The 13,227-nt window shown below is 37.3% G+C and overlaps 1 protein-coding gene across 23 annotated transcripts in view; it reads left to right on the top strand.

The window, feature by feature from the left end:
- PAM (peptidylglycine alpha-amidating monooxygenase) overlaps positions 1-13,227 on the top strand; it is a 283,546-nt gene that overhangs the window by 107,803 nt on the left and 162,516 nt on the right. The window lies entirely within an intron of this gene.

Genomic DNA, 13,227 nt, shown 5'->3' on the forward strand with positions numbered 1-13,227 from the left:
TTAGTGTATCATTGTTGGAAGGGGATGGGGGTGGGGGCAGAGGACTGTGACTGGAACACTATCCAGCTATATCTCGTTTCCCTTATATATCAAAACCCCGCCTATGCCCTCATGGTAGCCTCTGAGCCTTTTATTCTCATCCAGATACCACATTTAGAAACAAGGTATAGAATCCTAGATGAGTGCAAATGAAATGGTTCTTCAGTACATACACCCTGTGTTGTAGACCAGTGTAGATGTGGTTGGCACAAGAAAATGAAGACCCAGGGAAGGAAGATCAAGGATGGAGAGGTACCTGGGAATAGTAGTTATACTTTGGTCCCAAATGGCCTTGAGGAGATCCTGTTGGTTTGGGGATCTGGTTACTAGAATGGATCATTATGCATCAAATTTAAGATGATGGTCAGACTTCTGCAAAACCCTGGAATGCTCTGCCTGTTGCAGAGTGATCAAAACTCCTAGGCCATCGTTTTTTAAATTGATCTTCACCCAACCTGCAATAGAAAATACATATTCCAGGGCCTTCACCAAAGTTACTGAATTGGAGTCTAAATACGTCCACTAAAAGTGGACCCTGGAATCTGCATTTTAAGGTCTGGATGATTCTAGAATTTGAACAACATTGTGTTATGGGGTTGCAGGAATTAAACTCAGATTTCGGAAGACCCAAAGTGACCTAAATCCCGAACACTTTCTGCTGAAAACAGCTTCTTGATTTTGCCTCTGACCTGACCCATCTAGACCTGAGTAGATAGGCTTCAGTAAGAACAATGACCTGGAGAGCAGAGGTTCTTAACCTGAAGAACTTTAAAATCATACATTCCTTGTACCATTCCCATCAATTCTTGACTGAGTAGTTCTGGACTCAAGCATTGATATAAGATCTATAGTCAGAGGATTCTTGGGCTAGCAAGCTTTTGATTTTGCTTACCTAGTCTAATTTTGCTTCAAAAACAGCCTCCAAGATATTCCTATCTCCTAGTTTGCTTTTTGACCTTTTAAAAGTGCTGGAGTAGCTCAGCGGGTGGACACAGACTAGATTTTGATACTGCAAGGTTGATGCTAGAGTATATTGGTCTTTTTAGAGCAGTTTCTCTCCTTATGATTGATCCTCATGGGAGTAAGTTTTTAAAAGTAAAATACGCAGAGCTCTTTCATGGTTGTTGTCTTCCTTTGTCCTCCCAGAATCCCTTTGAGGTAAAGAGGACAAGAATAGGTTTTGTTGTTCTCCTTTAAATGCTTGTAATCAGAGTGAGTTGTGGAAAATTCTGTGTTAGAGCAAGCTTGGACATGATACATAGACTTGAAATAGCTTGCTTCAAGAGCAAATTCAAGAATGTTTCTTGACCACTAGTGAATCCACAGTTATAGGATACTCAGGTCTACTGCTATTACTAAATCTAAAGGAGTTTGAAAAAGCTATCTCTTTCTTCCTCTCAATTACATTATAGTTTCATCAAAATACAGTCTAATTGTATTCTAGGTAACAGGGGCTACTCTTCATTGTGGTGCATGGGCTTCTCATTGCGGTGGCTTATCTGGTTGTGGAGCACGGTCTCTAGACACATGGGCTTCAATAGTTGTGGTGCGCGGGCTTAGTTGCTCCACGGCATGTGGGATCTTCCTGGACTAGGGATTGAACCCATGTCCCCTGCATTGGCAGGTGGATTCTTAACCACTGCGCTGCCAGGGAAGTCCCCGCACTGCAATTCTGAACAAATGGTTAAAGCACACATATTTAAAATCTCTAAATATTCCTACAATTTCAATGGAATTAGATAAGCAAAAAATTGAAAGTGTATGGAAATGTTTTGCCAAAGAGTAAGTGCTTTTTGTTTGTTTATGCCTCATTAATTGAAAGCATTGTTTTATTGTGAAACATCCAGTTATACCTTTATACTTAGGTTGACGAAATTAAGTAGAAACTAGCCCTTTTCCATTGAAAGAGACAGTGTATATGCCAAGGTCAGGGAGCAGTGGAGGTTTAGTGATATTTTAGCTATGAAAACTGCCTTGAAATACCAACAACAAAAATAAGTGATGCTGCGTTTTACCACTGTCTTACTCTTTAAACGTTTAGTTATTTTCCTGAGAGATAAGTATTGACTACATTATTTTAAACTTTTATTGATTGTTAAAAAGTGTTTATTCCTGCTTTCTGCTTTCTTATGACATAGGAAGAAAGAAAAGTGCCAAATTGTGGATGTTTTGGCTGCCTTTCAGTTGAATTTTTAAAATTCTACCTCATCTAGTTCTATTTTTGTCCTATAATTACTGTTTGAGTCCTTAAACACAGTGTCATACCTAGAAATATTGAAGCTGAGTCATAAATTTCAGGTTGAATAGTCTGAAAATGGCTATCAGATAATGTAACTATAATAAAAAATGAAAAACTATCCATTGATTCCACAGTACAAACTTCAGAGAGTAAGAGTCAACATAATCTTATTCACTTGTACAGATGGACAGAGTCCAGAAGAGCAAGCAGTGATTCTGGTGTTTTGCGTGTCCTGGGTGCTTGTCAGAACACGCGGTGGGAAAGGGACTCATTGCAGGAGAGGTTTCTACCTTTCATGAAAGCAGCCTTTGTGAAAGTCTGTGAGGCACCAGTCCCTCACTGCTACCCGTATAGATCCTCTGCCAACACACTGCCCTTAGTCGTCCCTTACCCGGAGTTCTGCCGCAAGATCAAATACAAATTTCAGCTGCTTCATGGAGGCTTTTGAAATCATCCTAACCCTCGGGGATCTTCCTTCTCTCAACGTGTGTTGCTTATTATTTCTGACACACAGCATTCAGTGTATACTCCCCTGGTTATTAGTTTTCTCTTTAATTATGTTATTCATGGATGGTTCAGTGGTGTATTTCTTGTCTCTCATCCAGAAGGCCAACAAAATGCTTTTCTTAGAAAAAGGTCAACGAAAGTCTTAGAAAGACTCCTTAGAAAGGAGTCAACGAAACACTGGACTGATAGACAGGAGACATGTTACCCCTGGTTCTGCTCTGAATTTGGAGAAGGAACTTTGAGCAGAGCATTTAACCTACCTTTGTTTCTTTCCTCAGCTATTAAATGAGGAAATTGGACTAGATAATCTCCAGATAATCTACTTTAAAATTGTATTTCTGGGACTTCAGGTTCAATGTGGCAGATTGGGTACATGATTTTATCTCTTGACCTCCCCAAATCCCTCTAAAAAGGATGGTAAAAGAATTTTAAAAGTTATAAACTTGCAAAGATAAAGGAGAGATTCCACAGCGAGTAAGAGATTAATATATCTTCGGAAAGTGGAAAGTAGAGGACTGATAACAGACTTAGTACAGCAGGAGCTGTTTCATATAAGTGCCCTAGAGAGGAAAGACCCATGAGAATCAAGCTGTTCGGCTTCAAAAACCACATGAAAGCTTCAAGCCTTGGTGATACCAGTGCCATGGAAAGTAGGGATGCTGTGTGGCACTAAAATCGGGGGATAATGTGGGAGTCTCCTCTGGCCCCTTCTCCCTGCCCTGCTCCCTGAACGTTAGCAGCATACTTCACCCTTTCAGAATATGGGTGACTCTTCTCTAGAGAATTGAAAACCCCCAGGTTGATGGGGGACTTAGGGAAATGTCTAACTTGAAAGAGAGAATTAAAAGAAAAAAAGGAACTCAGCTGGAACAAACAGTGTAGAAAGGAAGAGAAAATAGAAAAGGTTGAAACTAGAAAGTAGAAAAAGTTCTTAAAAAAAACCGCAGATTATTGAAGAAAAGAAATTATCAAAGAAATATTTAAGAATATTTATCAACATAGTAGTTCATAAGTCTTTAGATTAAAATGACCTAGCAAGTTGAATGAGCAGTGCCCAGGAGAATGAATGAGAAAAGAGTCATTAGGGAATATCAGTAAAAATTCAGAACAGAAAGCTAAAGAGAAATATTTTAAAGCTTCCAGACTGGGGAGGTATTGAGGGAGATTAGTAATAAAGTATGAAAAATCAGAATGGTACCTGAATTCTCAACAACAGGATTATAAGAAAGAAGATAGAGGAGTAATACCTTTTAAATTCTTAGAAGTGATTTTCATTTTGTAAATCTATATTCAGCCAAACACAATGAAGGATGATGCTAAAATAAAGATATTCCACACATGGTTCAGGAACCATGCTCGAGTTCCTGAACTCCATAATAATAAAAATGTATACAAGTTAACAATCATAAGACGGTTACTTGGCTCAGTGGAAAACAGTGTTTATATAGCTTTAACAATTTAAATATTGATTTTACTAAAAATTGTGGTATGTCTTTTGGAAAGCTGGTGGAATTGGAAAGGGGGCTGTAAGAGACTTAGTCCTCATCTTCGAAAGTAGGAAGTCAATAGATGATGAATAGATCTGTGAATTGGTAAATGAGAACATCAACACATTTGGAAAGATGAAGGTAAATACCAGAATAGTCTGCTAAAAGAGTGCCAAAGTGTTATATGTGATGAGTAGGACTTGTGGTAGTTGGGCAAAGACTGCTGTTTTCATTGTAGGATCTTAGCACTATTTGACTTTTAACTATGTGTACATACTACAGTACTTTGATTTAAAAATTCTTTTTAAAAAGTTTATCTTCGGGCTTCCCTGGTGGCACAGTGGTTGAGAGTCCACCTGCCGATGCAGGGGACACGGGTTCGAGCCCCGGTCCGGGAAGATCCCACATGCCGCGGAGCGGCTGGGCCCGTGAGACATGGCCGCTGAGCCTGCGCATCCGGAGCCTGTGCTCCGCAACGGGAGAGGCCACAACAGTGAGAGGCCCGCGTACCGCAAAAAAAAAAAAAAAGTTTATTTTCTTTTTCTAAAACTTTATGTATATCCAAATTTGGTATGTATAGTTTTTCTTAAACTTTACTGTGAGATCCTGGAGAACTGTGTGATGTATTTCTTTGCATCCCTTGCTCCCATACATTTGCTTAATATTTATTGAGTATGTGATGTTGGAACAGGTAGGATGATGCTCCACTCTCACTGGATTTAAAAAAAAAAAGAAAAAAGCTTTTCTTCTAAGTGGAGATGAATATGAGGCTTTCAGAAACATAATGCCTTGGGTAGGTGTAGGCATGGGAGTGTATATTGAAATTCACAACCTTTTTTCTCTGTAAGTCGTATAAACTTCATAACCCTCCATCCCGCTGAGTAGCTGAGAAGTAATTAAATTTGCCCATTAGAGTTATCTAGTTCTTCTGCTTTAACATTGTCTTTTCATGTGCATCTTTGGACAGTTGCGGGCAACTGAGGTGTGTCTCTGTTACAGCAGATACAGTGCCCTACACAAATCATACTCTTGGGAAATTTTGATAGGAAGAATAGAGAAAAAAGAAATGTACGGGTAGAAAGAAAAGCAGGAGTAACCATTGACTAACATTAGGTCTCAGATTCAAATAAATTAATTTGTGGGGAAAATGTGAGGGGACAGGAAACTCAAAATATCAGGTTTCATTTGGGGGAAAGCAAAAAGCAGAATAATGTACTGATTGGATTGGTGTGGAGCAATAGGAATGTAGGATTGAGAGAAACTGAAGCTGTATGTGTGGGGAGAATTTTGCTCAGTAATCAGATGCCCTCTCCAATTAGTTTAGGAAATACTGTTTTATGTGCATAAAAGTGTGATTGCTTCTCCTTAGAATTTTTCTATAATTTTATTAATGTTGACTTTCTCATTAGGAGAAAAATTCAGGTTTCAGAAGTGAGTAAAATGCTTAGGTTGTGTGCATATGTATTTTGATTATGTATTGGAACACACTGCATAATTAAACTAAAATATTTTAATGATATCTCATTTGCTATATACCTTGGAGGATAATTGTAACTCAATAATTTCCCCTCTAGTGTGTTGTGTTTTTACATAACAAAGTCTGCCTCAATGAACCTTTATCTCATTATAATGTAATACTGATAGTGATTTAAATATCAAAATGAAAGGGAAATTTTATCACAGTTTTATTCTCTTTTTGGCAAATTAATACTGCTTAATCCATTTATTTTTCTGATTTGAAAATTAGCATTTGGTTAAGGTAAAACTTACTGATAAAAGATGTTGACCGGGCTTCCCTGGTGGCGCAGTGGTTGAGAGTCCACCTGCCAATGCAGGGGACACGGGTTCGTGCCCCGGTCCAGGAAGATCCCACATGCCGCCGAGTGGCTGGGCCCGTGAGCCATGGTCGCTGAGCCTGTGCATCCGGAGCCTGTGTTCCGTAACGGGAGAAGCCACAGCAGTGAGAGGTCCGCGTACCGCATTAAAAAGGAAAAAAAAAATGTTGACCTCTTTGGTAGCAAGAAAATTTTTGATATTTTATAAAAAGAGAAGGAGATAATTACAAAGTTTCAGGCACAAGAAATAAAGGAGGCCATCTTAAAATGTTAATTCAGCTAAATCAGAATGAAACGGTTAATAGTATTTTTTAAAATATCTTAAAACAAATCTGTGGCCTAGTTAAAACAAAGACAGCATATGTTAGTGCCATATTATTATTTGTGGAGGAAGAAGTTTAACCTTATTTTTTTAACCTTAACTTAATTGATCAAATAATTTAAAGCATATTTTTCTATTATGTTTGAATAATTCCACTCATATTTAACAATATCATTCTTTCATCTCTGCCATTCATCTTATCTTTTCTTTAATCATTGATGAAGAAATCATGAAATAGAATACAATTTCCACCATGCCAAAAGAGCAGTAATCAGTACAGTATTTTGCTAGATGTAAGCCAGGGTGACCAATCTAGAAGCTGCCTTCCCAGTTGGTATCCATCCCTGAATCAACGAAGCAGTCATCTGCCACTATGATAGTGGAAATCACCAGCCGGTGAAGCATGGGCCATTAATTTTGAAATCATTGATAGAGACATAAATTTCCCTGAAAATCATATTGAAAGATAAAATGGCCAGCTTCTTTTAAGGATATTCTAATATACCTCAGGGCTGTTATAGGAACCACTGATTATTTTGTACTTTATTTTGTTAAAGGAATTTTAAAAGGTTTGATGTTGACCTTGATATATTTTTAAGTAACAATAAATAATCACTACTAAATCTACACCATTTGTACTTTTATGAATAGTATATTTAAAGGCTTAAGGTCCTATTTTTCTGTTTGGTTTCTATTTTTACCAAATCTTTAGGAATATGTCACTTCAAAAGAGGTAAGTAACAGTCTTTTGGTGGAATTACTGGACTGAAAGTACATTGTTTGCTTTATCAATAGAATTTTACACATTGCCATAAGTTACTTGTATAATGATCCAGGTTTTGGTATCTGCATGACTTCTTCACTGTTTGAGAAATTTAGTCTTAGAATAATAGAAATTCATCATAATGGGAAGCAAAACTTTTAAAAAGTAAAATTAATGCATACATACTTACTTTAAAAATTCCATTTCAAAAACTAAAAACAATGCTTTTCAAAAGAATCATCTTCTAATAAGGTAATTCACATAATTCCTCTATATAGGAATAAATATTAAACTCAGTAGAATCAAGTAAAGAGTAGTGAAACTGATTATTCATTTAGCAGTTAGTACTTGTGTAGTACTTAGTAGTCATATAGCACATTTCATCTTTAAAATGCTTTAACAACAATAAGTTACATTTCTTGTCAATATTCCTATAAAGAGATAGGCAAGTATTACTAATAAGAATCTGTTTGTCTTATTTAAATCCCAAGCACCTAGTTGGGTCTACCATTTTATATTTGTTTGTTCTAAGAAAATGTCTAACTGCTTTTGGAATATGAATGCATGTTATTTACCTCCACTGCTAATTTCTTTGGGCTGTTGGTTCTACAAATCTGCCTCTATATAGTTCCCTTAAGTTGTGCAACACAAACTTGAGCCATGACATAAAATACCTATCAGTGCCGGTACCCAGTAAATATTTCCTAATAATCTTGACATAACAGTGGTAATTCCCTTGAAACAAATTGTTATTCTGGATTAGTGGCACATATTTCAAATGATATAGGTTAAGATTTTAGTTCTATTTGTGCTGAATGACAGAATTACTGTTTTGTTTTTTATTGTATTTTTTTTAACATCTTTATTGAAGTATAATTGCTTTACATTGTTGTGTTAGTTTCTGCTGTATAACAGAGTGAATCAGCTATACGTATACATATATCTCCATATCCCTTCTCTCTTGCGTCTCCCTCCCACCTTCCCTATCCCACCCATCTAGGTAGTCACAAAGCACTGAGCAGGTCTCCCTGTGCTATGCAGTTGCTTCGCACTAGCTATCTATTTTATATTTGCTTGTGTATATATGTCCATGCCAGTCTCTCACTTTGTACCAGCTTACCCTTCCCCCCGCACCCTGTGTCCTCAATTCCATTCTTTATGTCTCCGTCTTTATTCCTGTCCTGCCCCTAGGTTCTTCAGAACCATTTTTCTTTTTCTTTTTAGATTCCATATATATGTGTTAGCATACGGTATATGTTTTTCTCTTTCTAACTTCACTCTGTATGACAGACTCTAGGTCGATTCACCTCACTACAAATGACTCAATTTCGTTTCTTTTTATGGCTGAGTAATATTCCATTGTATATATGTGCCACATCTGCTTTATCCATTCATCTGTTGATGGACACTTAGGTTGTTTCCATGACCTGGCTATTGTAAATAGTGCTGCAGTGAACATTGTGGTACATGACTCTTTTTGAATTATGGTTTTCTCAGGGTATATGCCCAGTAGTGGGATTGCTGGGTCACATGGGAGTTCTATTTGTAGTTTTTTAAGGAACCTCCATACTGTTCTCCATAGTGGCTGTATCAATTTACATTCCCATCAACACTGCAAGAGGTTTCCCTTTTCTCCACACCCTTTCCAGCATTTATTGTTTGTAGACATTTTTTTTTTTTTTTTGGTGGTACGCGGGCCTCTCACTGCTGTGGCCTCTCCCGTTGCGGAGCTCAGGCTCCGGACGCACAGGCCCAGCAGCCATGGCTCACGGACCCAGCCGCTCCGCGGCACGTGGGATCTTCCCGGACCGGGGCACAAACCCGTGTCCTCTGCATCCGCAGGCGGATTCTCAACCACTGCGCCACCAGGGAAGCCCTGTTTGTAGACTTTTTGATGATGGCCATTCTGACCAGTGTGAGGTGATACCTCATTGTAGTTCTGATTTGCATTTCTCTAATGATGAGTGATGTTGAGCATCCTTTCTTGTGTTTGTTGGCAATCTGTATATATTCTTTGGATAAATGTCTATTTAGGTCTTCTGCCCATTTTTGGATTGGGTTGTTTGCTTTTTTGATATTGAGCTGCATGAGCTGCTTGTATATTTTGGAGATTAATCCTTTGTCAGTTGCTTCATTTGCAAATATTTTCTCCCATTCTGAGGGTTGTCTTTTCATCTTGTTTATGGTTTCCTTTGCTGTGCAAATGCTTTTAAGTTTTGTTAGGTCCCATTTGTTTATTTTTGTTTTTATTTCCCTTTCTCTAGGAGGTGGGTCAAAAAGGATCTTGCTGTGATTTATGTCATAGAGTGTTCTGCCTATGTTTTCCTCTAAGAGTTTGATAGTGTCTGGCTTTACATTTAGGTCTTTAATCCATTTTCAGTGTATTTTTGTGTATGGTGTTAGGAAGCGTTCTAATTTCAGTCTTTTACATGTAGCTGTCCAGTTTTCCCAGCACCACTTATTGAAGAAGCTGTCTTTTCTCCATTGTATATTCTTGCCTCCTTTATCAAAGACAAGGTGACCATATGTGTGTGCGTTTATCTCTGGGCCTTCTATCCTGTTCCATTGATCTATATTTCTGTTTTAGTGCCACTACCATACTATCCTGATTACTGTAGCTTTGTAGTATAGTCTGAAGCCAGGGAGCCTGATTCTTCCAGCTCTGTTTTTCTTTCTCAAGGTTGCTTTGGCTATTCGGGGTCTTTTGTGTTTCCATACAAATTTTGAAATTTTTTGTTCTACTTCTGTGAAAAATGCCAGTGGTAGTTTGATAGGGATTGCGTTGAATCTGTAGATTGCTTTGGGTAGTACAGTCATTTTCACAATGGGGATTCTTCCAATCCAAGAACATGGTATATCTCTCCATCTGTTGGTATCATCTTTAATTTCTTTCATCAGTGTCTTATAGTTTTCTGCATACAGGTCTTTTGTCTCCTTAGGTAGGTTTGTTCCTAGGTATTTTATTCTTTTTGTTGCAGTGGGAAATGGGAGTGTTTCCTTAATTTCTCTTTCAGATTTTTCATCATTAGTGTATAGGAATGCAAGAGATTTCTGTGCATTAACTTTGTGTCCCGCTACTCTACCAAATTCATTGATTATTTCTAGTAGTTTTCTGGTGGCATCTTTAGAATTCTCTATGTATAGTATCATGTCATCTGCAAACAGTGACAGTTTTACCTCTTCTTTTCCCATTTGGATTCCTTTTATTTCTTTTTCTTCTCTGATTGCTGTGGCTAAAAGTTCCAAAACTATGTTGAATAATAGTGGTGAGAGTGGGCAACCTTGTCTTGTTCCTGATCTTAGAGGAAATGCTTTCATTTTTTCACCATTGAGAATGATGTTGGCTGTGGGTTTGCCATATATGGCCTTTATTATGTTGAGGTAAGTTCCCTCTATGCCTACTTTCTGGAGGGGTTTTGTTATATATGGGTGTTGAATTTTGTCAAAAGCTTTTTCTACGTCTATTGAGGTTATCATATAGTTTTTATCCTTCAATTTGTTAATATGGTGTATCACATTGATTGATTTGCATATATTGAAGAATCCTTGCATTCCTGTGATAAACCCCACTTGATCATAGTGTATGATCCATTTAATGTGCTGTTGGATTCTGTTTGCTAGTATTTTGTTGAGGATTTTTCCATCTATGTTCATCAGTGATATTGGCCTGTAGTTTTCTTTTTCTGTGATGTCTTTGTTTTTGGTATCAGGGTGATGGTGGCCTTGTAAAATGAGTTTGGGAGTGTTCCTCTCTCTGCTATATTTTGGAAGAGTCTGAGAAGGATAGATGTTAGCTCTTCTGTAAATGTTTGATAGAAGTCACCTGTGAAGCCATCTAGTCCTGGGCTTTTGTTTGTTAGAAGATTTTTAATCCCAGTTTCAATTTCAGTGCTTGTGATTGGTCTGTTTATATTTTCTCTTTCTTCCTGGTTCAGTCTTGGAAAGTTGTGCTTTTCTAAGAATTTGTCTATTTCTTCCAGGTTCTCCATTTTATTGGCATATAATTGCTTGTAGTAATCTCTCATGATCCTTTGTATCATGTGTAGAATTACTGTTTTTGCTCTCACTTTTAATGTTAGAAAGAGTGTTTAAATTTGGGGGTTTCAATGCTTTTTTCCCCGTAACTCTTCAATGATAATTGTTATTAAAAATTCAACTTTTTTAAATGATAAAACTCAAGGTTAGGTCATATAACTTCAGTAATGGAGATAGAAGATGAGCAAGATCTACTGGGCATGCTTGGGCATCACTTTCTTGGAGTGATACGATGGGGACGGCATCCAGTGTGTTCTCTCACACCCAGAGGATCATGGCCCTCATCTTTTTTTTAGCTCTTATTTCATTTCAGGGTGTAGTGCACATCACTGTGGGAAACCTTGTAGAGAAGATTAAAAACTGGGGAAGGGAAAGCCAGTCTGTAAGCACCTTTTTAAAATAAACCACTTCTTCCTAAGCTCAAGACAGCAAGAAACGGTTTAATAACTATGAAATAAATTCACCACCTGTATCAAAGACTTCTAGCAAACATAAGAATGCTTTGATCCTTTTGAGCCAGAAGAAAATTATGAAGCTCTGAATTGATAGTTCATGGGGAGTTTGGGGACACTGATCAAAGAAAACTGTTATTATTGTAGATGAGAAGTTAAAATATTTGAATGTAAGCTACTCAGTACATTGTACTTCTTTCAATGCTGAATTGCATATTTAAAAATTCAAATAGTCTTGTTATGATTAAGCTGTATTTGAGTATAGCTTGTATACCCCAAAATAAAAAACACTAAAATGTTTTTAAGCAACTGTGTTTCTTTTGTTAATGGCTTTCAAATTATATAGTTGAGATGGATTGAGGGGGCAGTGTATAGTGTATGTTTTATAGAAGCCCTCTAGGTTACTGTAAACTCAGTTGAACAGAATTATATAAATGAGAGAATGTTTTAACATTCTTTCATGATCTTTAGCAAAATTTCCCATAAATTTTTCAATTATACAATAACATTATATGATTGTAGGTTCCACTTTAAGTACTATAATTATACAGCTGAGCGGCTTAAAGACAAGGATACCAAAACTTTTATTATAGCAAGGGGTATGTCTATGGGCATTTTACTGTAAATATTTGAACATTTGAAATGGAAAACATAAGAATCACTTGAAAATTTGATTCTGCTATGGGAGAAAATGCTTCTATGTGAACAACACACGACACAAAAGATAAAGTTCAGTGTAATTTTGGAGTGAAAATCTAGACATTTCCTGTAGATGTTACTTATCAAGAAAGAGGATATTTATTTTGTAACTGCATGTTCTGGATCTGAGCCACGTTCATGTGTAGTTAATAACTCCTGCCTCTGAAATCATAGGGAGGCATTTAACAAAATATGTATCGAAATGCTTAGGGAATAACTCTGCCTAAGGATGTGGAAGTATAAACAGGAAAAAAAAAATCCCTACAAAAGAGGACATCTCATTAAAAAATATGTTGATTAGTTGCAAGAAAGACGGAAGGAAAGGCAGATCCCCACCTTCTGACCACATCCATCCAAGCCCAGTGCCTGTCACTGAATATTTGCTCTTAAATGTGGCACCCTTCCATCCTTCATTCAATTACAACTTCCTCTTGAAAATAGCAGAAAATAATAACGCACAGACCCACAACGGAAGCATTACAAAGGTAATGGAACGATCTTTCAGTACTTAAATCAGCCAGTGATTCACTTTATTTAAAAAAAAAAAGTTTTGAAATTTAGTCAAGTCTTGGATATTAGTTTCAAACCAGTTCCTCAAAAACTTCACTGAAGAGGAAGAAGAGAGTTTATTAATTTTTGAATTGGCATATCATGGAGATAGCCTATAAGTTCAGGCCCTCATTTCTGACTTGCTCCACGAGTTAGGACAGAAATCCCCCACCTTGCTAAATGACTGCAGGACCAGGCTCATGGCCTGCGCCCCCAACTCAACAAGAATATTTAAAGGAGAAGGCAGCTATAGCTGCAGAAGTGTTTTGTGCTCTACTTATGGAACTGAATTCTTCATCA

The sequence above is a fragment of the Kogia breviceps genome, chromosome 4 (assembly GCF_026419965.1).
Source record: "Kogia breviceps isolate mKogBre1 chromosome 4, mKogBre1 haplotype 1, whole genome shotgun sequence".
Lineage (NCBI taxonomy): Eukaryota > Metazoa > Chordata > Mammalia > Artiodactyla > Physeteridae > Kogia > Kogia breviceps.